Raw genomic sequence first — 27,088 nt, 5'->3', positions numbered from 1 at the left:
TCTTGATCTCTTGACCTCGTGATCTGCCTGCCTCGGCCTCCCAAAGTGCTGGGATTACAGGCGTGAGCTGCTGTGCCGGGCCAAGAAGTATTACTACTTTCTAGGCTGGCTGGGAAAGCAAAAAATATATATATTTGTAAGAATTGTGTGTGAAAGAGAAAAAGTGAGCAATGGCATGTATATAAATGAAATGTCTATTTTGACTTTCTAGAAAATTGCCTTCCTTATGTAATGCTTTTTAGATAATACAATGTTTTGGATATGAGAACATTCTAGAGAGATGAATTCTGGCTAGATAAATTGTTCCTGAGCCACACACATTTGTTTTGTGATAATAATCTAAAAATTTGTGATCAAATGAGAATACAGAGAAGACAGATATTTAAAAATACTAAGTACAAGGCAATGTTCAAGAATTTCTACCTCTAAAGTTATGTTTGCCAAATAATTTCCTTAAAAAAACTATAATTAAAAAAATTAAAAAGAGATAAACAAATGACAAAGTGAGTACAAACCTCATCTTAGAGGGCCTCCCTTTGACCAGCCTGATGCATCTCCACCTCATGGAGTGCATTTATGTGCACAAGAGTGAGTGCTGCTCTTCTAGAAACATGCTCTGAGTAAGCGCTTGCGGAGAAACCCAGCCCAGCCAGCAACAGAGCTGTTATTAAGCTGTAGCCCTAGAGCCTCCCAGTTTTATTTTATTGTTTCTGGGATGCAAGTGCTGTGGAGTTCTTAGGCAACTCTCTTTCCAAGCAATTAAGTCCCCCATCTCAGAAGCCACAGAAAGGAAGTAAATACGAAGGGGGAGGAGGCAGCTTGGTGGGGGCTTTCAGGTTATTTATTACTTTAATAAATCTGGGCTCCTCCCAGCCCGCCTCAGATTCTTGTTTCTGTCAAGCTCCTGAGGACAAACGATTGCTTAATCGTAGGGTTTGTGGGCCGAGGTGGGCGCCAAGCACAGTTTATTGTGCAGGAAAAACTGTTAAGTAAGACGATGTGATAGTGCCCTGGCCAATAAGTCATTAAACAGAAATTAAAAGCAGAAAACTTCCCAGTACCTTCTCTGTCACTTGTATTAACCTCTTAAAGGCAGAGTCAATTGTGTTTGGAGCTGAGGATAAAAGGTAGGCCCAGGGAGAATGTTCTATCAGTGAAGAAGGCGAGTAGAAGAGGCTGACTGGCTTTAGAATCATCCAGTGTCCTGCATTCACAAGGGCGTAGCCCCTAACCAGTTCAATCTGACAACAGCTGCTATGCCTGAGAATGGGAGGTTGCCAAACTCCTGGCTACAGGTTTTCATCTGTTATTTTACTTGAACTTTATTATTTTTTCATTATTATTATTATTATTTTTTAAGTTCTGAAGTACATGTGTTGGATGTGCAGGTTTGTTACATAGGTAAACATATGCTTTATTACATCCTTGAGATGTATGGGGTACATTACTAACCACCACATGAGAAGGCAGCTGGAGCCGTGACACTTCGTTAGGTTCCCGTCAGGTGAAAGCTGGGCTAGCCTGGAATATGGGCCACGCTGATCCCAGCTGCTGTGTTTCACGGGGAGCAGAAAACTGTGACCTCAGGGAATCGGTCTCAAACTTGAGCTTGAGTTTGTTCAGGCAGTGTGATATTCTCTGCTGGACCAGATTACTGTTTCTCCCCTCCAGGTTGAAGGAATAAAGTAATCGAACAACTTTGAATAAAGGCCAGTCACCTGGTCATTACTTCTAACTGTGACAAAGAAATCCAGAACAAGTGAACAATAAAGGAATGGAAATTTCAACTTGCCTTAACTTTCAGTTCTACCCAATTATTCTATCTTTGCCTAATCCTTCCTAGTACCCACTCTTTTAACCTCATCTTCCTCTTCTTCACTCTCTCTCTCCCCTCCACTTAATAAACTTTAACTTTTAGAGAAGTTTCAGGTTCACAGCAAAATTGAGCAGCAGGTATGCAGATTTTCTATATGCCCTTATCCCACAACTGCACATCAACATCCTTCACCAGAGTGGTACGTTGTTACGATTGATGAACCTACACTGACATATCATTATCACTAAAGTCCATTGTTTACATAAGGGTTCACTCCTGGTGTGGTACATTCTATCGCTTTGAAGTGTAGAGAGGCAATAGTTTACCTCCACTCTCTTAGGGTCTTTGGCTGGGTATGAAAATGAAATAGACATCATATATTAATAGGAGAAAAGCATACAGATGTGTACACATACATGGGAACCCCCAAAGAAAAATGAAGCCCTAAAGACGTGGCAAAACTGCAATGCAACAGTGACTGAAATATATGGGGAGGCCAAAGGAAGAAAAGAGTTATTTTAATAAAGTCTATTTGTACAGATTATTTTTTTCAGTCTTGACTTCCCGTCTCTGGAGACAGGCATGCTGCTGCTGCTTTTTATTATTTATTTTTTTTGCTACAAGAAGGGCATCCTTCACATAAGAATTTGCTCCTATCTCTAGTGATAAGTATGTTTTTTCTCTTGATACAGGGAGGGCAGAGTGAACTTTCTGTGTCTACTGTTATTCAGGTGTCTTTAGTTTAAAATAACTCTTATGCCAAAGTGGCATATTTTAAGACGATATATCCTGCCACCCTTCAAGACAAATATAGGATGACTCCATATCCACCACTATAGTATTACACAAAATAGTTTCAATACTCTAAAAAGCCTCTGTGGTCCACCTGTTCATCTCTGCTACCCCCAAACTCTGGCAGTCACTGATCTTTTTATTCTCTCTATAGTTTCATTTTTTTTTTTCCAGAATGTCATATAGTTGGAATCATATGGTAAGTAGCCTTTTTAGATTGCTGCTTTTACTTAGTAATATGCATTTAACTTTCTTCCTTGTCTTTCCACAGCTTGATAGCCCATTTCTTTTGATTTTATTTAACTTTTACTTTAGTTTCAGGGGTCCATGTGCAGGTTTGTTATGTAGGTAAACTTGTGTTATGGAAGTTTGTTGTAAAATTATTTTTCTCACCCAGGTACTAGTTACTTTTTTTGTGATTCTCTTCCTCTTCCCATCCTCTACCTTCAAGCAGACACCAGTGTGTGTTGGTCCTTCTTTGTGTCCGTGTGTTCTCATCATTTAGTAGCTACTTAAAAGCGAGAACTTCGCTAAAGTTGTTTATCAGCTGAAGGAGCTTTGGGCTGAGACTGTGGGGTTTTTTAGATAAATAATCATGTCATCAGCAAACAGGGACAGTGTGACTTTCTCTCTTCCTATTTGGATGCACTTGATTTCTTCCTGTTCAGGACTTCCGATACTATGTAGAATAAGTGGTGAGAAAGGGCAGACTTGTGTTGTGCCAGTTTTCAAAGGGAATGCTTCCAGCTTGTGCCTATTAAGTATGAAGTTAGCTCATTTCTTTTTAGTGCTAAATAATATTCTACTGTCTGGATGTACCACAGTTTATTCAGTCCCCTACAGAAAGGACGTCTTTGTCACTTCCAAGTTTTGGCAGTTTTGAATAAGGCTGCTATAAATATTCCTGTTCATGTTTTTTTGGTAGACATATGTTTTCAACTCCTTTGGGTAAATATGAAGGAGCACAATTGCAGGATCATATGGTACTATAGACGGAAAGTTTGTCCACAGAACAAAAAATTCAATTCATGTGTTGAAGCACTAATTTGTGTGATGGTTTTTGAAGGTGGGGTTTTGAGGAGGTAATTAGATCATGAGGGAGCATCCTCATGCAGATGGCATACATCAGAAATGATCTCTCTCTCTCTGCCATGTGAGAATACTTTAAAAAAGCAAAGGTCTGCGAATGAGGAGGAGGGCTCCCACCAGGAACCCAACCATGCAGGCACCCTGATCATGTAATTCCAGCCTCCAGAACTTTGAGAAACGAATGTTTGTTGTCCAAGCCACCAGTCTGTGGTATTCTGTTACAGCAGCCCAAAACTGCTTAAAACGTATGGTAAGGTTCATTTCATAAGAAACTGCCACAAAGTGTCCTCCAAAGTGACTGTACCATTTTGCATTTCTACCAACAGTGAATAAGAGTTCCTGTTGCCCCACATTCTCCCCAGCATTTGGTGTTGTCAGTATTCTGGATTTTGGCTATTCTAATAGCTCTGTAGTGGTATCTCATTGTTGGCTTGTCTCTTTTAAAATCTCTACATGTTGCTTCTTCCTTGTCCCTCTTTCTTGATAGTTTGTGATGTTTTCTGATTCCTCCTGTCTCGCCGCTCCTTTTCCTTGTTTCTCCTACTCTTCATTTTTGTTCCTTTGATTCCTGTCTGATAACCTACTCATACTTTTCTTTCCTGTCTTTCATTTCTTTGCCTTTTCCTACATTTCCTCCTTCTTACATTCCAATTGGCATAAGCATGAATATAAGAGTAATATATATTTTCAGTATATATTGGTTGTATTGAATACATTAGTTCTTAATTAAAAATAGCAAGTGCTGTCCATTTTAGATTTTTCTCGGGTAAATAGCACCAAATAAATCAAATTTCTTTTCATATGTAGCTCTTTATTTTTTTCAATGGGTTCAGTAAATCTCAAAAGTGATTTTCTACCACATTGTTAGTCTGCTAGTAACCTACCCACAATAATTTTTAGTAATGAAAACAAATGATTCTCAACATATTTCTGATTGTGTAAAAGATTATATACTCAATACTGTATTTCTCAGATTGAAACTGAATCCTATTTTCTCCATTCAGTCTACAGCTAAGAGTGTTGTTTTTCTCCTAATAATGTACCTAAGTGAAGGACTGAATAATGACCTTTCCATTCTAACTCTTTCTTTTGTTTTATTGATTTTTGTTTTCATGTTTGTTCTCTGCCTATGTTCTACCATTGTCCAGGAAAATTACCCAAAGTTTAAAAAAAAGGGAGAATCATTCTGTATGCCCTTTCAATGTCATCCTAGAGGGTTTTACAACAAATCCACCCAACAAATCTCTTGAGGAAGGTAACTTTGTTTGGCTTATTATTTATTTGATTAGGGCTCACGTTCTGCAAAGTTTGATGCTGGATTATAGAAGATTGATATGTTGCAAATAATTTTTATTGGGTAAAAAAGATACCTCCCAATACTGTGGTTTTATTGCCTGAGAAGACATTGCCAGTTTTCAATCTATGTATGCAATCTTATTTTTTTCCCCACTAACATATATGATTTTCTCACATCCTTCATCACATCTGCTTTGTCATAATGCTGATTCCTTCATTAAAGGACTAAGTACGTCTTTGACTCATCTGTTTACTCACATGACAGTTAATTTTTTTTAAGTCCTGATACATTCAAGTTTAGCTCAAGTGACACCTCATTCAGGGGCCTTCACGTATTACTTCTGCAACGTTTATCTCGCTTTTCATGAGGTTTGTGCAGTTGATTTAAGTGAGTTACTATCTCTATATTTACAAACAGTGTACTATTTTAGAGACAGAACCTATGTTGTGTATTTCCTCTATACTTCATTCTTAGCTATCCATGGAAACAGGGACAGGCTCCTTAAAAGTGTATTGGATTGAATAGAATTGTACTGAATCTGTCTCCATTGTCTTCAGCCTTAGGCTGCTAACAATAACTGCATGGAAAGAAAGCTTTTGCTCTCACAAAATTTTAGTTATTCTAGATCTTTCTTATCATCTCTTGGGAGTATTTATACTGGCTAGTGTTTGTTCTTATCACAGTCCATCTCTGCCCAGTTTTGGAGCCTTTCCAGGAATCTCTTGGTAAGCAGAAGAACATATCTGAATCAGATAGCTCATGCTAGTAAAATAGCATCCAGGTTCCACACTGCAGTATTGGACTAAAGCTTACTGCATCATTCTATCCTCGTCTATGAGTTTTATTCACACTGAGCTTGGTGCTGCTTGAGAATTATGTCTATAAAATATAACATTTATGCCCTTCTTTTTTGTTTTCATATGCTGAAATTAATGTGTCATTGTGAAGATTCTGAACAGATGGGGAAAGGTCAAGGTTTCTTTGTTGCTAAGTGTGTTTCCATGGCTACGGCAATATGTGTGCATTATCACAAAGCATCATTTGTTTGGCTGCCAGTGGCTCATTAGAGGAAGGAGGAGCTCCACCTTGATGGTTCTGGGTAGTTTATTTCTGTTTTACTTTTCTTCCTGTTATGAGAACCATAGTGATAGGTTGGAACACAAATAAACCTGGTGGCTGTAGGTGGAGAATACTCACAACAGGTCCACACTTGCATATAAATGACCCAAACATTTAATTGGAACAGCAGAGTCCAGATTGAATAAGCTTTGAGTAAAATGAAGCAGTGTCTAAACAACCATGTATCTGGGTTCTGCTTTTCTCAGGGGGCTCCACTTTGTGTAGTATCTGCCCATCCTGTTCTACTTCCTGGTACTTTGCAACCAGTATCCAGGGAATCCTTATCTCATTTTACCTGTTGTTTTTGTTCTGTCTCAGGTGATCTTGCTCTAAGGCATTTCTGAGACTGCAGCATAGAGCATGTGAAAGAGAATACTTTGGATCAGGCAGTATTAGGACTGGGAGAATTGACCAAGTTAATCCCTAAATACATGGCCTATAGCACAAATGCTTGGATACAAATATGTGGCAAATTGAGATTTAATTCAAGCAGAATCCAAGATATTCTGATGGGGTAAAATATAGCAGTGAGTGTCTTTGACCAGTAGGGATGCTGGAAGTCAAACCCATGTCAGGTTGTCGGTCTGGTTTTGAGCAGGGCCCTAAGTCAGTAGCTATAGATTTGTGGGAAAGATCAAATTCCTAGAGACAACTTACAAGGTGGAGTTTAAAAGACCTTCTCCAAGGGAGACTGAATTTCAAATCAATGTTTTGACCCCAAGAAGCACATGAGATGGGACAATGCCATGGATAGCATTTCAGACTTAACAGCAAGGGGAATTCCAGATTCCTCTAGCCAGTGGATCCATGCTTGCGGATTTGCTGTTCACTTTAGCAAAGTGTTGATCACCTTGACAAGGACTCATTTTAGACCTATCACAGGCCTGGGATTTATTTGTTCTGTATTTCCAGCATCTAGCACTGGGGCTCTTTTATAGCAGGGTTCAGTGAACATTTGTCAGTGCATGTTTGATCTGAGCAGGGTTCAGTGAATATTTGTCATGGAATGTGTGCCTGATGGATGAAGGATTTGTACTTCTCCCTATGAGAGAGTAGAAGAGCCATAAACTGAGAGCTTCTGTCACTTCTGTCAGGTGCAGATCCTTGCTGTGTATCCTGGTCTCTTTTGAGGATTACTGATAGTTTCTAGAGTATAATTCTGGAGTCACAAGAGGAGTATTAGAGTCACAAGAATGGGGCTATTTTCCTTTATCTACCACTGTCCTCCCCACTTTGTGTTGCTGTAACAAAATATCTGAGACTGGGAAATTTATAAATAACAGAAATGTATTCCTCACAGTTATGGAGACTAAAAAGTCAAAGATCATGTTGCCAGTGGATTCAGTATATGGTGAGGGCTGCTCTTTGCTTCCAGTATGGTGCCTTGTTGTTGTATCCTCACATGGCAGAAAGCAGAAGGGCAAAAGGCTAAAAGGAGCTAGCTAGTTCCCTTGAACCATTTTATAAAGGCACTAATCCATTCACGAGGATAGAGGCCTCATGACCTTCTAAAGGCCCTACCTCTTAATATTATTGACTTGGAGATTAAGTTTCTATCATATGAGTCTTTCGAAGGACATGTCCATTTCAAACCGTAACAACCGCTAATACACTGCATAATGTAGGACAGGTGTCCTCAGTCTTCTCATTGGTTCAATTCAGGGCTAGGCTTAATGGTCAACCTTCCATGCTTAATCACTGTAATGATTATCTTTTCCATGTATGCTGAAGCATAAACAGCAGAAAATTGCTTAATAACAGAATTTCTACATGAAATAAGTTTTTCCCCCAAAATGATGAATTAGAGACTTTTAATATGCCCCAGCCACTTGGAAATAGCAAGACAGTGTGCAAAGATAAACTTTGCGAGATTTGATTAAAGAAGGAAAATGGGAATCCACTGGAATTCTGAAGGATACCCCAGATCCTGGGGAGGAGAATGCAGGCAAACAGCCCCAGTGATGCTATCTGGCTGAGAAAAGTGAGCAAAATCTCAGTATGTGAGAGTTAGAGAGCCTCTTTTATGATTCAGCTTTCCACTGGGGATCTAAGCAACTTAGGTCAAGGGATACCATTATGTTTCTGCCAAGCCCTGAAACTAACTTGGAAACGGCCTTGGAAAAGTTGTAGGAGAAAGACACTGGGAAAAATTACAGGCATGTTCCCAGGTCTGGAAACAAGAGCAGGACAGTGTTTTAAATCTGGGCTCATACGAAGTCAGCCATTCTTTGGTGACCTGGCAGCATGACCATGCATGAATTTTAGTCTTAGGTCAGAGATTGGGGCACCTTCTCTGCAGCTGGGTAGGCACCTCCACAGCCAGAACTGTGGAAAGTATCTCACAGTAGGCAGTGGAATTGTGCCCTCCCCTGTTGCAGGCCTGGAGTGGGAGGAGAGCTGCTACAGCTGCATTTTCTCCTGGATGATGAGACTTGCAGCCAGGACCAGCTTGGCATCATGGAACTGGTCTGTATGTGCCATTGCTGGGTGCCCCAGCCTGCTACCCTAACGTGGTGCAGTGGTCTCCTCTCTGCTCCACAACTAGGCATATCTCCAGGTATCCAGGTTACCCCCTCACCCATATCAGCAGCATGTGCTTCCCCACTCATCCTGTGCATAGATCATGGTACAGTGAAGCTGTCTCCACTTCATGCTGTGACAGATATCTAGGCATTTGTAACAAGCACTCACCTGGATCAGTAGCCTAAACTGCCCCACCCTTCCTTTGCAGAGATTCTGGTGCAAGAGGACCCTCTTTGCTTTATACCCAGGGAGATCCCCAGGCATTCAGACCATCTGCTTGCCTGGTTCAGCAGCCTAAGTCACCCCACCCATACTGTTCAGAGATCTTGCAGCAGGGGGGCCCTTTCCACTCCATGCCCAGGCAGATCTCCAGGCATTTGGAGCACTGGTCGCCTGAAACAGCAGCCTGAGCAGCCCCACATTTTCTTTGCAGTGATGCTGGTGCGGGGTTGGGGGAGGGAGCCCTCTATACTCCATGCACAGCAGATTTTCAAGCACTTAGAGTACCTACTTTCCTAGATCAGGGGTTTAGGCTGACCCCCGTTCCTGTGCAGATAACTTGGGGCAAAGGAGGCCTCCCAGCTTCACATCTAAGCACACCTCTGGGCACTTGGAGGCTACCTGCTGGACTCTCCCTTGGTGCTGGTGCTTGTGCCTGCCATTGGTGGACTGGAAGACAGACCTGTCTGGTCCAGCCCTGACCATCTTGTGCCCTACCCCTCTAGGGCTGAAGAGGGAGCTCTGACCACAGTGCACCTCATGAATCAGCCCATTCCCTGAGATAACAGAGAGCTTCTGCCAGTAAACAAGGATTAAGTAGATACCCAGCTGCTTTGGCAACATTTGACTCTTACCCACAAGCTTCATCTTCTGGCTTGTAGGTCCAACTGCACAGCCCAATATAAAACTGCTGAAAGACATTCATAGGGCTATGGAAGCAAAGCAAAAGACCCACCCAGCATTCTCTAATGCAGCAGTCCCCAACCTTTTTGGCACCAGGGACTGGTGGAAGAAAATTTTTCCAAGGATGGTGGCAAGGGAGGGGAGATGGTTTTGGGGTGAAACTGCTCTACCTCAGATCATCTGGCATTAGTTAGATTCTCATGAGGAGAGCACAACCTAAACCCCTCGCGTGCACAGTTCACAATAGGGTTTGTGCTCCTATGAGAATCTAATGCCACTGCTGATCTGCAGGTGGTGGAGCTCAGGCAGTAATGTCTGCGCCCTAGCAGCTCACTTCCTGCTCTTCCGCCTGGTTCCTAACAGATCATGGCCGGGACCAGTATTTGGGACAGGGGTTGGGGATCCTTGCTCTAAAGTCATATCCTCTGTAGGGAGGGGGGAATGGGAAAAGGAAATAAGAAAAAAATAATATTATAGGGAAAGAAAGAAAAAGAAAAAAATCCTACCTGCACAAAAATAATTACAAAAATCAGAAATGCCAGCATCCCCAGATGAGAAGGAACTAGCACAAAAATTCTGGAACTGTGAAAAATTTTAATGTAGTGACATCACCAAAGGATCACGCTAGTTCTCTAGCAATAATCCATAACCAAAGCAGAAACTCGGACATAACAGATAAAGAATGCAAAGCATGGGTTGGAAAGAAGCTTAATGAGATTAACAACAAGGTTGAAAATCAGCACAAAGAAACTTCTAAAGCAATCCAGGAAATGAAGAGATAAATATCTTCAAAAAACTTAATCAGAGCTTCTGGAACTGAAAAGCTCAAGGAATTTTAAGATAGAATTGAAAGCTTTATTAATAGACTGGACAAAGAAGAAGAAAGAATTTGAGAACTTGAAGACCAGTCTTTTGAACTAACCCAGACAGACAAAAATAAAGGAAAAATAATTTTGAAAAATAAAGTCTTTGAGAAATATAGGATCATGTAAAGTGACCAAACCTACAAATTATTGACATTCCTGAGAGAAATGGAGAAAAGGGAAACAACCTGAAGAACATATTTGAAGGAATAATTCAGAGGTAGATATCCAGATATGAGAAATCCAGACTAAATATGTGAGATAGCATACAAAATGAACTTTGTTGAGGCATATAGTTGTCAGACTGTCCAAGGCTAACATTAAAGAAAAAAATCTTAAAGACAGCTAGAGAAAAAGGTCAGACCACATACAAAGGGAACCTCATCAGGCTAACAGTGGATTTCCCAAAAGAAACCTTAGAAGCCAGGAGAGATTGGGGCCCATTTTCAGAATTCTTAAACTCCAAATAAGAATTTCATAGCCTGCCAAACTAGGATTCATAAGCAAAGGAGAAATAAAAGTTCATGCAGACAAGCAAGTGCTAATGGAATTCGTTACCACTAGAACAACCTTACATGAGATTCTTTAGGGAGTTCTAAAAATAGAAATGAAAGAATGATACCTGCTACCACAAAAACACCCTTAAATGCATAGCCCACAGACCTTGTAAAGCAACCACCCAATAGAAAATAAAAAGCAACCAGCTAACAACTTCACAATAGGATCAAAACCTAATATATCAATATTAACCATGAATGTAAATGGTCTAAATGCCCCACTTAAAAGGCACAGAGTGGCAAGTCAGATTAAAAACAAAGCCCATCCATCTACTGTTTCCAAGAGATCCATCTCACACGTAACAACCATAGGCTCAAAGTAAATGGCTGGAGAAAAATCTGTCACACAAATAGAAAATAGAAAAGAACAGAGGTCACTATACTTACATTAGATAAAACAGACATTAAACCTGTAATAGAGAAGAAAGACAAAGAAGGGTGTTACATAATGATAAAGGTTTCAATTAAACAAGAAGACTAAACTATCCTAAATATATATACACCCAACATTGGAGCATCCAGATTCATAAAACAAGTACTTCAAAACCTATGAAAAGACTTAGACATGTATATTATTAATAATTGTGAGGGACTTCCATACCCCACTGGTAGCATTAGACAGATCATTGAAGCAGAAAACTAACAAATTCTGGACTTATAGAAATCAAAACCAAGAAGATCTCTCAAAACAACAGAATTACATAAAAATTAAAGTACTTGCTCTTGAATGACTCTTGGATAAACAATGAAATTAAGAAAGAAAACAAAAAATTATTTGAAATAAATAAAAACAGAGACACAACATACCAAAACCTCTGGGATGCAGCAAAAAACAGTCTTAAAAGGAAAGTTTATAGCAATAAATGCCTACCTCAAATAGTTAGAAAGATCTCAAATTAGCAATCTAACTTGACACCTAGAGGAACTAGAAAAACAAGACCAAACTAACCCCAAAACACACAGAAGAAAATAAATAACTAAATTAGAGCAGAACTGAATGAAACTGAGAACTCAAAATCCATACAAATAATCAACAAAACCAAAAGTTGGTTTCTTGAAAGGATAAACAAGGTCAGTAGACCACCAACTAGATTAACAGGAAAAAAAAAAAAAAAGAGAGAGAGAAGATCTAAATAAGCACAGTCAGAAATGACAAAGATGACATTACAACCAATCCCACAAAAGTACAAATAATTCTCCAGAGACTACGATGAACACTTTTGTGCACACAAACTAGAAAATCTATAGGAAATGAATAAATTCCTGGAAATACATAATCTCTGAAGATTAAATTAGGAAGAAATTGAAACCCTGAATGGACCAATATTGAGTTGCAAAATTGAATCTGTAATAAGAAACCTACCAAAATAAACAAACAAACAAAAGCCCTGAACCAGATGAATTCACAGCTGAATTCTACCAGACATACAAAGAAGAGCTGGTACCGATTCTAATGAAACTATTCCAAAAAATTGAGGACAAAAGACTCTTCTCTACTTCATTCTATGAAGTCAGCATCACCCTGATACCAAAATCTGGCAAAGACACATGAAAACAGAAAAGAAACCTACAGTTAAACAGACTTGATAAACATAAATGCAAAAATCCTCAACAAAATACTAGCAAAGTGAATCCAGCAGCACATCAAAAAGTTGATTCACCATGATTAAGTAGGCTTAATTATTGAGATGTAAGATTGGTTCAACATATGCAAATCAATAAATGTGATTCATCACATAAACTAAATTAAAAACATAAACAATATGTATTAGTCTGTTGTTGCACTGCTGTAAAGAGCTACCTGAGGCCGGTTGCGCTGTCTCATGCCTGTAATCCTAACACTCTGGGAGGCTGACGTGGGTGGATCACCTGAGGTTAGGAGTTAGAGACCAGCCTGGCCAACATGGTGAAACCCCGTATTTACTAAAAATGCAAAAATTAGCCAGGAATGGTGGTGCATGTCTGTAATCCCAGCTACTCAAGAGGCTGAGGCAGGAGAATCGCTGAAACTCGGGAGGCAGAGGTTGAAGTGAGTCAAGATTGCACCACTGTACCCCAGCCAGGGTAACCGAGCAAGGCTCTGTCAAAGAAAAAAAAAAAAAAAAAAAAAAAAGAACTAGTTGAGACTGGGTAATTTATGAGGAAAAGAGGTTTAATTTGTTCATGATTTTATGGTTTCATAGGGTGTACAGCAAGCATGGCTGGCGAGGCCTCAGGAAACTTTCAATTATGGTGGAAGGTGAAGGGGAAGTAGCCACATATTACATGGCTGGAAGAGGAGAAAGAGAGGCGGAGGGGGTGGGGGGAAGTGCTGTACATTTAAACAACCAGATCTCATGACAACTCTATCATGAGAACAGCACTAAACAAGGAAATCTGCCCTCATGATCTAATCACCTTCCATCCGACCCCACCTTCAACATTGAGGATTACAATTCGACATCAGATTTGGGCAGGAACAAAAATTCAAACTATATCACCCTATGATCATCCCAATTAACACAGAAAAAGCTTTTCATTAAATCCAACATCCCTTCATGATAAAAACCCTGAAGAAACTAGGCATTGGAGGAACATCCCTCAAAATAATAAGAGCCATTTATGACAAACCCACAGCCAATATCATACTGAATGGGCAAAAACTGAAAGCATTCTCTTTGAGAACTGGAACAACACAGGGATGCCCATTCTCACCACTCTTACTCAACATATTACAGGAAGTACTATGACTCACCAGAAGGAGGCAGACTGGAGAAAGAAATGAAAGGATCCAAATAAAAAAAGAAGTCAAACAATCTCTCTTCACTGATGATATGGTTCTGTATCTAGAAAACCCTAAAGAATCCTGCAAAAGCCTCTTGGAAATGATATATGACATCAGTGAAGTTTCAAAATGCAAAATCAATGTACAAAAATCAGTAACATTTCTATACAGCAATAATGCTTAAGCTGAGAGCCAAATCAAGACTGCAATTTTATTTCCAATACCCACAAAATATAAAATATCTAGGAATACGTCTAAGGAGGTGAAAGATCTCCACAAGGAGAACTACAAAACCCTGCTGGAAGAAATCATAGATGACACAGACAAATGGAAAAATATTCCATGATCATGGATCAGAAGAGTCAGTATTGTTAAAATCACCATCTGCCCAAAACAATCAACACATTCAACACTATTCCTATTAAACTACCAATGTCATTTTTCACAGAATTAGAAAAAACTAAAATTCATATGGAAACAAAAAGAGTCTGAATGATCATAGCAATTCTAAGCAAAAAGAACAAAACCAGAGGTATCACATTAACTGCCTTCAAGCTATAGCATAAAACTCGAGTAACTAAAATAGCATGGTACTGGTACAAAACACACATAGACCAAAGGAACAGAATAGAGAACACAGAAATAAAGCTGCACACCTACAGCCATCCGATCTTCGACAAAGTCAACAAAAATAAGCAAAAGGATTCCCTATTTGACGAATGGTGATTGGATAATTAGTTGGCTCTATGCAGTAGAATGAAACTGAACCCCTACATTTCGCCGTATACAAAAATTAACTCAAGATGGATTAAAGATTTAAATGTAATGCCTCAAACTATAAGAATCCTTGAAAAAACACTAGAAAAAAAAACATTCTGGACATCAGCCTAGGGAAAGAATTTATGACTAAATTCCCAGAGACAGTTACAACAAAAACAAACATTGACGAGTAGGACATAATTAAACTAAAGAGCTTCTGCACCTCAAAAGAAACTATCAGTAGAGTAAACAGACCACCTACAGAATGGGAGAAAATATTCACAAACGATACGTCCAACAAATATTTAATTTCCAGATCTATGAGTCACTTAAACCATCAAGCAAGCAAAAGCATTAAAAATGGGCAAAGATATGAACAGATACTTCTCAAAAGAAGCCATACAAATGTCTAACAAACATATGAAAAAATGTCCAACATCACTAATCATTGAATTAATGCAAATCGAAATTAAAACAAAATATCACCTCATACAAGTTAGAATGGCTACACACAACAGGTACTGGAGAGGCTGTGGAGAAAACGGAATGCTTATACACTGTTGGTGGGAATGTAAATTATTTCTCCTACTGTGGAAAGCAGTTTGGAGATTTCTCAAGGAACTTAAAAGAACTACCATTCAACCCAACAATCCCATTACTGGGAATACATCCAAAAGAAAGTACATTGTTATACCAAAAAGACACACGCACTCATATGTTTGTCACAGGACTCTTCATAGCAGCGAAGACATGGAATCAACCTACATGCTCATCAACAGTAGATTGGATAAAGAAAATGTGGTACATATACAACATGAAATACTATGCTTTTATAAAAAGAACAAAGTCATTTCCTTTACAACAGCATGGATGCAGCTGGATACCATTATCCTAAGCAAATTAATGCAGAAACAGAAAACCAATTACTTCATGGTCTCACTTATAAGTGGGAGCTAAACATTGTGTACTCTTCTATGTAAAGATGATAACAATAGACACTGAGGACCATTAGATCAGGAAGGAAGAACGGTAAGGGTTGAAAAATGATGCTTGGTACCTGAGTGATGAGATCCTTCATATCCCAGACCTCAGTTACATGCAATATACCAAGGTAACAAGCCTGCACATGTACCCCCTGTATCTAAAAGTTGAGGTTATAAAAACAAAATGAATGTTTCCAATCACCTACTCAGGTTTTTGTACCATCTGTAAAACTCTTGGTTGCACGTAAAGGCAATTTTGCCTACTTTCTAAATGATTATTTTAAATTTTAATTTATTTTCAACTAATAGTATAACAACTGTTCCAGTTTGCCTGGGAGTGAGGGGATTTCCCAAGACAAGGGACTTTCGGTGCCCAAACTAGAAAATTCTGGGCACACTGAGATTGTGGCCACCCTAGGTAATAATGCCTGCTGTCGCAGAGATGGCTGGTGTCCCCCACACATTGTACCATATTCTTTTCCCAGACTCCCTTGTATCTAAGTGTGACCATGTGGCTGGTTCTTGTCAATGGCTATAATGTGAGCAGTGATGCAGAAGCAAGTTCTTTTCTTCCTTCGTGATCTGGACTTCAACACCCAAGGCAGTCTTGGAAATAGCATGTATTGAAGATGTCAAAGCCTCTGTGGACCCATGTTTGTGAGTAACTGCCTGTGGCCAAGGATCTCATCATCTGCCCTACCACCACCATCATGGGGCTTCGCAAAAACAAGAAACAAGCTTTTATTGGGTTAAACCACTGATATGTCAACAGATGTTTCAACAGTTGGTGCTCTCATAATTAATATATATCCATCCTTTTAATCCATATTTTTACTATTTTGATTTTATATTATTAAAAGACAAGGGAGTTTCAACATAAAAAAAATGAAATGTTTATATTAGTTAATACATTCAAAAGATACTATGGAAGAACTTCACCTCCATCTGACAGATGAGAAAAATATGTCTGTTCACCCCATTTCTCCTGCCTATTTTAGTCTGGGTCATCACCATTTTCGTCCTGGTTTATTTTCACAGCTGAAGTCTTCTCTATCTTGGTACAGCCACCTTACTGCTTCTGGAAGTATTCTTCTGAACACTACCATTTATCTGCTTAGAGTATTTCATTCTATATCCTATCACCCACAGGATAAAGAATAAACTCGTTAATTTCTGTTGAAAGCAATGCACAAGTCATCTGTATTTTTCACTACCACCAATAAAACATATTGGCTGGCTCTTTGCACTCCCCTAAACTGGCCATTTTTCCTCCCTGCAGATTACATGTCCTCATACAAGCTGGTGCTTTGGTCTGAGATGTGATCTACATCTTCATGTCACCTGACTAACATTTTGCGTATTGACTGACTCACCAGCAACACCCTAGGCATGCTTCTCTCATGGGATATACCACATTACATTGACCTTGTTTACCTACAGGGGCAGAACCTATATCATATTCATCTTGGTTACTCAGTTCTGGGCATATATATTTGATTGAACTGAACTTATTATAGTTCATGCTATTTCTCCTTTTGGAATCTTCTTAAGTCTCTCTTCCAGCCATTCCTCTCCCAGTCCTGCTGTATTCTGTGACTGGTGAGCTACTTTTTATCTTTCAAGAACCTGCTTTTACGACACCTCTTTTGTGAAACCTCACTTACCTCTCTTCTCCCAGTTTGCTTCATTGCAAGCAATTGGAGGGAAACAGCCAGGCTATTCAAAATTGTGCCCCATGATCCAAGCCCAGTCTCTCAATGTGTGCTTGTGTGATAAATGTTATTAATTTTTATTATTTCTAGGGCCCTCTAAATTTTATAAAATTCATTTATGTCAAGTATCGCTTTTGATAAAACAAGACCATTATAAAAGTATGGCAGGTAGGCCAGGCGCGGTAACTCACACCTATAATCCTAGCACTTTGAGAGGCCAAGGAGGGTAGATCACCTGAGGTCAGGAGTTTGAGAGCAGCCTGGCCAACATGGTGAAACCTCATCTCTGCTAAAAATACAAAAATTAACCGAGTATGGTGGCAGGCGCCTGTAATCCCAGCTACTCGGGAGGCTGAGGCAGGAGAATTGCTTGAACCTGGGAGGTGGAGGTTGCAGTGAATGGAGATCCTGCCACCGCACTCCAGCCTAGGCGACAGAGCAAGACTCCATCTAAGAAAAAAAAAATTAGCCGGCTGTTGTGGTGAGTGCCTGTAATCCCAGCTACTTGGGAGGCTGAGGCAGGAGAATTGCTTGAACCTGGGAGGCGAAGGTTACAATGAGCTGAGATTGCGCCACTGCACTCCAGCCTGGGCGACAGAGCAAGATTCTGTCTCACACACACAAAAAAAAAGTAGGGCAGGTAATATTAACCTTTTTTCAATGCATAAAGGGATTGAGATTTATAAAAAATAGAGCTAGTCACAATCAAAGTTTAAAAGAAGGGAAAGGGAAAGTGAGATTCAAACCATTATTTTTGACTTAAACGATATTATTATTATTACTTTTTTACTGTTTACGTAGTGAGACAATTGCCAGAGTTCCCTGGTAATGGACTTTAGAAATCCTACCTACCTATGTGAGATCACCTCAAGCCTTCAGTATTATGTTTCCTACCTCCCCAAGCCTATGCCAATCTGCAACTTCTCTGTCAGTTGGCAGGGACAGGTGTTTGATGTGTATGAAAAGAAAGAGCTGGCATTTGTTAAGTTCCTGGGTACTAGAGATTTTCTGCTTGTTATGTAATTCCTACAAAACTCCTTGCTCTACTTATCACCTTTCATTAATTCATGTTGCATGTTTTGTAAGTTCTTCAGTAGAGACTGCACGTCTTCAGTCATTATTTGCATTGAACTGTAAATAAGAGAAAAACTGGACTCAAATTTTTATTTCCGACTCTGGTTTCATAATTGGTATTTTTATCAACCACACTATCTAATATAGGAGAGTTTTATGGCCTCTTGGACGTGAGTTATCACATTCTTGATAATACACATTGGAAAAATTTCTTTTATTCTCTTCACCTTTTAGAAATTCCATTCTTCTCCTAGGGAACTAATAAGTAACCAAGCAAATACAGAAATGAAAGAACATCTGGCCCAATTTGCTCTCCATAAAAGCAGAAAAGCATTACTTCTCTATCACAAAGTGCAATTATTTTTTATTCCTGTGCACACTGCTATGTCAAAAGTAACTTTTTGCAGGAAGAGTACTTTTGGCACAAACACTGTATTCTCAGGTAAAAACCAAGCTCTACCGGGGCAAAATGGTAAGGGGGGAAAAGCATTCTCCTGGAAATACATAATCAATACGTTGTGCTTGAGTGTACCTTCTGTCATGGGCAGTGGTTTGTTTTGGGAAGTTGAGTTATTAGGGAAAAGTAGACTTTCACTAACAACAAGGAAAAAGGCAGAAAATTTGAAATAAAAAAGCAAGGGCATTTCAAAGCTATTCAACATGTGGTAACTAATGGAAGTCAGTAGACAGGATGCAATAGAAGTTATGTGTGCTGTGATCAAAATTACCCCATAAGTGAATATCTTCTGGATCTGGAAGGTCACTTTCACCATCCACATGATGACAAAAGGCCCAACTTCAAACAAAGATTAAGTAGAGGACCACTTGCTTGGAAAATCTTGAGAGATGAGAGGAATTTTAGAGTGATGGAATCATTGAATTAAAAGACTGAAAAAAGCCCTAGAGAGTATCCCCTAGAATTTTTCTTTTCAAACCAATAATCATCATAAGCCTTTAGTTAGTCATGAAATCCATTCAACAACAGCATTAAAACATAGAACAGAGCCAGGTAAAATGTCTTTTCTAAAGTTATAATTTGGGTTAATAATCGAATCAGGGATTCTTGGTCCTGGGTCATTTTAAAATGCTATCTTCTCCACCCTTCAAAAAATTACTGGTATAACTGTCATTGCGTTATTGACTTAAACAATTTTTCCATGATTTGATCATTTCCAGATCCCCCTGGGTCTACTCACCATTGCTGTTCTCCTTTACCTTGGAATAACTGGCTCAGAACTTGATATCTGTCCTCAGACCATTTGTCATCATTCTGTTCATAGTATCCTTCATCTTGCCCCCGTCATGTAGTCCTAAACTTCTAACTCCACAACCTAGACATGCTCATCGTTAACTCATCATTTTTCTATTCATTTTACTCAGTTATGATTGTACCACACTGATCATTTTGCATTCCGCTTTTTTCTACGAGTATTTTGAATGATGGTGTGTTTAATGACAATGAAATGCCTGTGGAAAGAAGACTCAAAAATAGCGTGGCTTTTCAGAACACCAATTTGATAAAAGCAATTGAGTTGTAGGAATCACTATTTTTTTTTTTTTTGTAAGAGCAAAGGAGATAGTTGTTCATATCGGTGTTGAAACCCAGTGGCTGTTATATATCAGAGTAACTTACAGAGAAAGCCAACAATCGTCTTTTCTTAATTGTTGCTGCTCAACATGATGGCTTGGTTCAGTCTGGAATCCCTCTCCACTTCCTCTCAGGGATAAGCAGCTGACAGCTGTAAGGGGGCAGAATGGATTCCCATCAGATAGCAAGGTGGTATAGTTACTTGTGCTGGTGGGGGAATGCAATCTCTGCTTTGTATTTGGTTCTTGTTTCTGGGACTGGTAACTTCTTCCTGTTTTGATAAATATATAAATAACTCTAAGTATCAGGAGAGACAGTAACTTAGGCTTCTTAAAGAACAGAGGGTTTTTCACAAGAATTAAACATTTTTTTTAAAAAAAGAACAAGGGATTTTTACTCAGAGATGAAAGAAATGTTTGTTTCTCAACTGAAATGTCACATGGTAATTTTAATAAAGGGCATCAGATTAGAAGTAAGGGGATTTGAGTTTAACTCCTGGCTCTATCTCCTGTGGATTTGGGACCCATCACTTTCTATGTTTAAACCTCAGCTTTCATATCTGCAAAATGAACATTTGACAAGACCATTGGTTCTGAACCCTGAATAAACATCAGAATCACCTATATAATTTAAAGGAATAAACTGATTCATGTGTTCCACTTAGAGATATTCTGATTTAATTAGATTAGAATGGGGTCCAGCATTTGGTATCAAAACCAAGTTGCTCAAGTTATTGCAATGTGCAGTAAGGGCTAGATGACTTCTAAAGGCCTTTCAAGCCCTAATATACTATGATAATTACAGTGAAAGCACTATTAGGTATTAGGCAGAGAACTTTTTAGTTGTGGCAGAAATACAATGCAAACTAGAATAAGGGGGGAAAATGATATTTAGCAGCTTCTAACTTCAGGACTCCCTTTTCTCCCCAGTTTGAACTTTGTTTTCTTCTGTGGTTTGATCATATTTTCTCCTTGATGTAGTTTGGATTCTGCATGTGCTAAGGAAAGTTGACAGCCCTGGATTCACCTCCTTCAGATTCCCCGGTGGAAAAAGGAGCTGGTTCCTGCTAATGTCTGCATATCAACTCTAGAGAAATGCTTTGATTGGCCTTGCTTGGATAGTTCCCTCTGTTTGTGAATTGGGTTGTATGACTGACAGTCCCATTATACAGCAGTGGTGGAAGTGTACCATTCAGATCTCTCTTTCAGAGAACTTGCTGTAGGGAGCATAGCTGATTGACAGACTTTAGCTGCCACACTAGGGACCCACTGTGTCTTTCACACCAGGCCATGTTTTCATTGGGCTGCTCCCAGCCAATGACTAAGCATGGTGGGGATACTCAAACCCAGTCATTCCAGCCCGATGTGGGATTCCTTAGCAAATTCTCATGAGTCCAAGGACTTTCCCACTGGCCTAGCTGAGACACTCTCATAACTTCACTGTAGTCTAAGGTCCTTCCTATCCAATCCCTCCTCCCCTTTCTGCTTTTATAGATGTCAAACTCATGTTGTAGTCTGAATGAAGGTTCTCCCTGCCTTATTCCTGCTCTCTCTCTTAACCTTCAGAGGTATTTTCTCCAATAAATACCTTGTTTTCCATTGCTGGCTGGATGTTTGCTTCATAGAGGACCTGAGCTGATGCTGACTAAAACCATATGGCATGGGGATGAGACAGTTTATCTAAAGAAGGGATGTTAGGTGTTTAAAAGAAAATACATGTCCACTATAGGCTGCATCTGTGAGTCTCTGTCCAGTATGGATCATTCTGTAGAGAGGATACAGAGCTAGTACCAAGGTATCGAGCAACTAGGCAGGTTTCAAGCCTTCAGATGATTTCTTGGAGATGACTGACACACTTAAGAGTCTGTGAGGCCACTAAGGGTCAAGACAAGATATCAGGTCTTGGTTTGTTGAAGAGTTTATGAAGCAGAATTAATCTAGCTTCACGGCCAGAGTTACTACATGTGTCGCTCTGAGCTTCTACAGCCATCAGCCATAGAGCCACTTGTTTTATTAATATTGTGCTGTCCATTTGATGTTTTCACAGAACATTTTACTTATTTTTTAACTAAAAAATATAGCCTTCTACTCACTATTTGGAATTGATAAAAGCTACTATATATAATCTTAAAAATAAATATATATTATATGATAAAGAAATATATATAATATATACGTATATACATACATAAGTTGTATTTTTTGATTGCTGTTTAAAGATTCTAATTTTTAAAGGAAACTATCAGAATCAAGAAATGAGAGGCTTTTAGTGGAGAATTCTTCTTAATTCTACTTAAGACTTAGCCTCAAAATAGCAACCCTATGATCCCATTGATTGTTTTGGAGGTGATCCATTTGGCATTCATTCATTCTTTTTTTTTCTTTTGGTAAAGTTATTTAAAAGCCTATTGTTAATGTACTAGAATTCATGAGAGGAGTTACTTTTCAGTTTGATTGTCATTTATAAGCTCTTCAGTGCAAGCTACTTATCAGCTCAGACTTCCAGCTGGCAAATTGCTGAGAGGAGGATGAAAAGGGGGTAGTACCAAGTCAGTGAATTTGTGGGTGAGGAACAGAGATGCCTGTGGCACATGGTGATATCTCCACAGGCTAGTCTGGGAGGTCACTAGAGTCAGGCTTGTGGCCCATCAGGGGCCACTGGGCATCTCTGGAAAGTCACTATGAGTTGAGGAAATGGGAATATTGAAGAAAAAATGAGGAAGAATGAAGGCAGAAGTTTTTTTATTTTGTGATTTTTCCAAGGGCCTGGCTTGGACTTTGTCTGCCTGTGTAGGAAAATGTGCAAGAGGTACAATGACATTCTGAGAGAACAGGTGGTCACAACCCCCCACTGCTTCTCTCGAGCCAGAAGGAGGCTAACATCCAGCCCCTGGTGAGGCCCACTCAATTCACTAGGCAGAGCACGATGATCTGAGGATCCGTGCCAACCCTCCTGCCTGGCCAAGCTGTGAGACCAACTGTTCCTTATTTTCTAAGCATTGAGCTGCTTCTGGACTTTGCTTCTTTGTTTAGGAAATGGATCCAAATCCCTCTCCTCTGGACTTGCTTGATCCCCGAGCCTGAAGTCAAGCCAGTATTGGCTACCATCTATTCTTTCAGCCACACATTGAACAACCATAATAAACACACCACACATTTATGGGTTCACACCTTGTTTTCAAGGGGCTTCTACATACTCCACCTGATTTGATACTAGAAAAAAAGCTCTACATTGGACTGGGCAAGTGTCATCACATATTTGACAGGTATTAGGCCTGAAGAAACTGATATAAAGCTAGTGTCAAATCCAGGAGCCCAGCTTCAGCCTCTTCATCTATGGTCCTTCTGTGATGCATTCAAAGGTGCATTAATGCTTGGGGAGAAAAATGCACGTTTCCATCTCCTATTGGGCAAAGCCTAAACTCCTGTATGACTTTTATCTTCAGTCTTCATTCTCAAGTAGCCAAATGAAGGAAAGGGTGCCTCAATAAGGTGGGGCCCAAGACCCCCAGCTTGTTAGGACAAATACAGGAACTTGTAGTGGGAGCAGATGGTCATATTTGTGATTTAATAGGAGGAACACAAGAAATAGGAATAAGAAAACCTGAAGGTTAATCCTGACTTGTTAATTAGCTCTTCAATATTTATTAACCTCACTTAACCTCTCTGAGCTTTGCTCTCCTCTTCCTTTAAGCAGGAAAAATGCTACTGTGCCATGTGTGCCCCATCAAAACAATTAAATGAAAAACTTTAATTGTTAAATTAAAAACAATTTAACAATTGTTAAAACAATTAACTGAAACTATAAAATAAAACTGCCTTTAAAATGATAAAGCACAATTCTAATAGAAAGATTTTTTCAGCATTTTTAATTATTTGCACATAAAGGGGCTAAATAAATATATGATAAAAGATGAATTATTTGGTTTTTTGAATACTATACATCTTCATGACTTCTTACAATCTTTTACCCCCTCCAATCCTTTCTTCTTTCCAGTTTCTCACTGATTGATGGTAGATTGTCTTCTTTACCTTTAACTGAGTGCCAGATGGACAGACACAATCTTCACCCTAGAGGTATGTGTATGTCACCAAACCCTATTCATAGACTCTAATATTAACAATCACAGCCCCCTACCAAGCTCTAAAACATTGAGAGAGTATTTCTGAACCAAGTCCCCTGCTGCCTTCATTCTTCCCTCCACCTAGCAGTTTCTAAGAAATTGTCACCAAGTTTGGTGAATCATTAAACTCTTGGACATCCCGGGGGAGGAGAATTATTGATTCAAAGGACCTTAGAGCTCAAAAGGTCCTGAGAGACCATCAGAACCACCCTCTTTATTTTACAGATACAGCTGCTGAGGATCACGGGGATGAGAAGCGTGAATCGGGCTCACACAGCTAGTAAGTAAAAGAATCGCTGAAATCTAAGGTGCTGGATTTATCAGTGCAGTGTCTTTCCAGTTGATATTTCTGAAAGAAGGCTGTGGAGAAAGAACGCTGAAGAGTCCCCAGGATTGTCTGTACTTGTGGCTTTCCATAGATGGAAGAGTGAATTTCAAAAGGTCTGTCTCTGGTATCCTGCCTTCCCAGTTATGAAGATATGTCTTTGAAAACTTCCTCATCTTAGCAGTGCCCTCTAGTGCTATATCCTATCGAAGCTAACTATTCCAGGTCTTATTATTTTTCTGATTTAAACTTTAGGGATTCAGGATTTAGTGCTCACCTTTTTTGTTGTTCGCACACTTTTTATGTGCAGTTTCATTAAAAGGTGAATTCAGTTGATGACTTACCTAGCAAGCTTATTGAGGAAAATCCTAGACTGTTGATCCCGACTATGTCGAGTCATGTGGAAACAATGAGGGTTTCTTAGGTTTGATCAACATGGGACAGGCTGGGAGAAAGCTCAGTGGTCATATTTCTAGTTTCTAAGAATTTGAGTTTTTGAGTGTGCACGTTAGCCCAGGGATCATCCTAAATTGTTTTTTGGGGAGATTGGACCTCTAATATCAATTGCACTTGCAAAATGTTTCTAAAAGTACAGGTGCCAAACAGACATTCATTCAGAAGTGGCCAGGTATTGTTAAGGGGTCAAGGGCAGTCCTTTTCTCATTTTCAGGGTGACTTAGTCAAGGTTTTCTATTACTTATTAGGTAACTTTGGTTTCTTTTTTTGCAACATAATTCCTAGCTCATGGCAGTACATAAATTGCACCAAGAAGAATCTTCAGACAGAATAAGTGGTTGCTTTGGAAATAGGGTAAATTTAGGGTTCAAAAGGAGATTCCAAGTCATAATCAAATATTGCCTTAGTCATGGAAAAGTGTAATTTTACTGTAATTCCATGTTGATGGAGTATAATATAAATGACAATATGATTTTATATTTGTACTCTCCCTTAAGCATCCTGTTTTATTAATTTATATGAAAGCTATTCTTGAGTTCCCATTATGTCCCTGACATTGTTGATAAGGATTTTATAGATCCAATGAGGGCTACTTAGCTAAATAGGAAGGTACAAAAGCTTGAACTCATAGATTCAATGATCTTTCTGATCAATCATGTGCCAGGTCTTCTAACTTCTGCTATAGGCTTTGTTCATCCAGAGTTGTACTACTCATAGCATAAAACAATCAAATAGATGCAAAAGGACCAACTTGGGTTTGAATATTTTGGAGTAAGCATGTGGATAATTGCTGATTTCTTCACTTTTTAAGCACTTGTGTCCATGCTAAGTATTGTAAAATCATATTTCAGGCTACTTTGTCTTTTTCCTGAACTGGCGGCTCAGCATTGGGAATGTATTGACCAGAGCTATTCCAGACCCTCCTTAGCTCAGATGTAGTTTATTGATTGACTCCTTTATTTGAGTGTACCCAGTCCCATGCTAGGCTCTGGAGATGGGTCAGAGGGCTGGTGTGAGAAAGCAGTGCACAAACCTCAGTTTTCTTATCTCTAAAACTCTAAAATCTCATTTCTAAATAATAAAGTTTATTTCACAGAGTTCTTCTGTGGATCAATCAATATAAGGCTAGCAGATGCACCTAATAAATGACAACACATGAGAGAAATAAAAGGCAGTATTATGGGTAATTATGGGTATATTACAGGATAATATAAAAGACAGTGCATGTAGCATCCTATAATACATGCACAATGATCTCTAAGCTTCTGTTGTGCAGGAAGTGGGTGTTATTCATTGTTGTATTCTTGGCCTCTTGAACAGGATCTGACACGTGAAATTTAAAAAAAAATTAGTTAAGTGATAAAACCGGGAAGTACATAGATTTTAAAGGAAAAATACAGAATATAAGTTTTATGAAACTGCACAGAAATGAGGAGATTCAGTTACATGGAGAGATGATGCAATACCTTTTGTGTAGTATTAATTTAAGAAAGAACTTTCTGAAACTAGAACTGATAACCATGGAATGAATTACTACAAGATTGTCACAAATAGAAGTAAGTTTTCTACTCTAAGGTATTCAAAAGAGAACTGGTGAATCTTCCTATCAGAAATGTTCTCTACTACATGTAATAAACCTATGTGTGTTCTGCCAGATCTCAGAAAAATAAAAATAAACATGTGGGAACTTGAAATAGTTTGTGGAAAAATGAAATTAAAAGATAAACTTTATTTCTCAAAATAAGTTCCATCAAGGTGAAGATGCGTTTGTAAGCAATAATACTAGTCATTTAGTTCATCCCTAAAGTGAGAGTCCTGGGAATTTAACCAGGCCAATGCAGTCTTTTTCACATTATTAACTGAAGATAAATGGGTGCCTTCTATAGATTTTTTTAAGTTAGGAAACAAATAGAAGTCAGAAGGAGCCAAATCAGGGCAGTAAGGTGGATACCTAACAATTTCCCATCAAAACTCTCCTCAAATTGCCCTTGTTTGATGAGAAGAATGAGCAGGAGCATTGTCCTGGTGGAGAAGGACTCTCTGGGAAATCTTTCCTGGGTTTTTTTCTATTAAAGTTGTGGCTAACTTTTTCAAAACACTCTCATAATAAGTGGATGTTATTGTTTGGCTCTCCAGAAAGTCAACAAGCAAAATGCCTTGAATATTCCAAAAAAAAAATTGTTGCTATGATCTTTGCCCTTGATCAATCCACTTTTATTATGAGTAGACCTCTTCTATCTTTTGGTAGCCATTGCTTTGATTGTCCTTTGTCTTCAGGATTGTATTGGTAATGACATGTTTCATCTTCTGTTATAACTCTTCAAAGAAATGCTTTAGGATCTTGA

General features: G+C 39.0%; 1 long non-coding RNA gene across 1 annotated transcript in view; it reads left to right on the top strand.

The window, feature by feature from the left end:
- The window catches only part of LOC144336589 (uncharacterized), a 71,180-nt gene extending 44,760 nt beyond the window's left edge, over nucleotides 1–26,420 (top strand). The window contains exons 2-3 of the long non-coding RNA XR_013408485.1: nucleotides 23,836–23,915; nucleotides 24,188–26,420. This is a non-coding gene — a long non-coding RNA (uncharacterized LOC144336589). The remainder of the gene's footprint in view (nucleotides 1–23,835; nucleotides 23,916–24,187) is intronic.
- Nucleotides 26,421–27,088: the final 668 nt, after the last annotated feature.

This window comes from Macaca mulatta, chromosome 18 (assembly GCF_049350105.2).
Source record: "Macaca mulatta isolate MMU2019108-1 chromosome 18, T2T-MMU8v2.0, whole genome shotgun sequence".
Classification (NCBI taxonomy): domain Eukaryota; kingdom Metazoa; phylum Chordata; class Mammalia; order Primates; family Cercopithecidae; genus Macaca; species Macaca mulatta.
Note: the sequence above shows the minus strand (reverse complement) of the source record. Positions and strands in the feature narration are given on the sequence as shown.